Below are 2,385 nucleotides of genomic sequence, written 5' to 3'. Positions count from 1 at the left end.
GTACCTGCCTAGACCTACTTTACTGTGCTTATGTACCATCTCCCAGCTGCTGGGAGTGTTGACTGCTAGCAGCTTGCTTCCCTTCTCCAAGCCCTCTGCTGACCACAGCCACCAAGTCTATGAGCTTGGTCTCCCCTCTCCTCCCACCAGGGCCTGTAGCCCATGCCTGATACAGGATGCAGAAGTCCATACCCCTTACTTCAAGAAGGGACCACTCTGTAGTACGATTTTATGCTCCAGAGACCAGCCTCAACACCACACCGTACCCACTGATCAGGTCAAGGCTAGATTTCACCTGAGGCCACTCCTTTCCCAGCTGTATCCTCTTCCGTACTCTGCTTTTCTCAATCCCTGAGAGGTTAAACCTGAAGTGCGCATTTTCAGTAGAACACAGGCACCTGAGTCCCTGGCTCAGTCTCTGCTTCTAGGGAGCTAGACCCAAAACAGATATTTTGACTTGAGGAAATGATTTTACTTCCTGAATAGGTACCTGGATTGCATTGTATCAGAAAACTAATGTTTATCTTTGAGTCTGAGTGTCTGAGTGTACCCGTGTCTGTGGGTGTCTGTGGGTGATTCAATAGGTAACTGCTAATGGCAGAAGACAGTCATCCTTCTGTCCCACACACTTGAAGGAGCCTGGCCTTGGAATGACAACACAGCCTGGAGAGTCCAGCAGAACCTCCTTATCATGTTACCACCACCATCACCAGTTGCTGTCAAGTTGACCCTGACAGAGTGAATCGCATGTGTGTCAGAGTAGAACTGTACTCCCTAGGGTTCTCAGTGGATTATTTTTTGGAAGTAGACCACCTGGCCTTTCTTCCAAGGTGCTTCTGGGTAGACTTGAACCTCCAATCTTTCAGTTAGCAGGCAATTGCATTAACCATTTGCACCACCCAGGGACTCCACCTATCATGGTAGCAGCCTAAAATGAATAACTCTTATTATGTGTCTCCACTGATCTCTTGGAGAAAGAATGGCCCTGAGGATAAGACTAACACTGTGGTAAGGGGGTGAGATTTCTTAAAGGAAAAGGTGGGCAAAGATTTTGCATATTGTGGAGTATTCTGAACTCCATTCTTTGCTTAACTATTCCCCCTCTCTAAAAGCACTTCCTCCTTTTTACAGTTTCTCTAACTTGTTCCTATCTTTCAGGGTCCTACTATGCTCTATGCCTTCCGAAACATTCTAGCCCACAGAAATGTCCTTTTTTCTCCAACTTTACACAGCCCTTCTTGCTTGTAGCATTCTTTTAGCATCTCACGTATATTATCAGACATTGTTCCTGAAGAAAAAATTCAAGCCTCGAGTTGTAATATTGAAGGATTCTATGGCCAAAAAATTGAATGATGCAGGAAGCATCAAAAGAAGATGGAAGGAATACACAGAGTCATTGTACCAAAAAGAATTTGTCAGGGGAGCATATGATCAAGAACTGATGGGATTAAAGGAAGAAGTCCAAGCTGTACTGAAGGACTGGTGAAAAACAAGTCTCCAAAAATTGACAGAATACCAATTGAGATGTTTCAACAAATGGATGAAATACTGGAAGTGTTCACTCTTCTATGGCAAAAAATTTGGAAGACAGCTACCTGGCCAACTGACTGGAAAAGATCCATTTTCATGCCCATTCCAAAGAAACATTATCCAACAGAATATGGAAATTATTGAACAGTATCATTAATATCACAAGCAAGTAAAATTTTGCTGAAGATAATTCAAAAATGGTTGCATCAGTACATCAACAGGGAACTGTCAGAAATTCAAGCCAGATTCAGAAAACAATGTGGAACAGGGGATATCATTGCTGATGTCAGATGGATCTTGGCTGAAAGCAGAGAATACCAAAAATATGTTTACCTGTGTTTAATTGAATATGCAAAGGCATTCAACTCTATGGATCATAATAAATTATGAATAACATTGTAAAGAAAGGAAATTCTAGAATACTTAACTGTGCTCATGAGGAACCTGTACATAGGTCAAGAGGCAGTCGTTTGAACAGAACAAGGGGATACCATGCAGTTTAAAGTCAGGAAAGGTGTGCCTCAGGGTTATATCTTTTCACCATACTTATTTCAATCTGTATGCTGAGCAAATAATCTGAGAAGCTGGACTGTGTGAAGAAGAACAGGTCATCAGGATTGGAGGAAGACTCACTAAAAGCCTGTGATATGCAGATGACACAACCTTGTTTGTTGAAAGCAAAGAGGACTTGAAGCCCTTAATGATGAAGATCAAAGACCACAGCCTTCAGCATGGATTACACCTCAACATAAAGAAAACAAAAGTCCTCACAACTAGACCAATAAGCAACATTATGACAAACGGATAAAATATTGAAGTTGTCAAGGATTTCATTTTACTTGGATCCACAATCAA

The sequence above is a fragment of the Trichechus manatus genome, unplaced genomic scaffold (assembly GCF_000243295.1).
Source record: "Trichechus manatus latirostris isolate Lorelei unplaced genomic scaffold, TriManLat1.0 scaffold00095, whole genome shotgun sequence".
Lineage (NCBI taxonomy): Eukaryota > Metazoa > Chordata > Mammalia > Sirenia > Trichechidae > Trichechus > Trichechus manatus.
The sequence above is the reverse complement of the archived record's forward strand: the minus strand, read 5'-3'. Positions refer to the sequence as shown.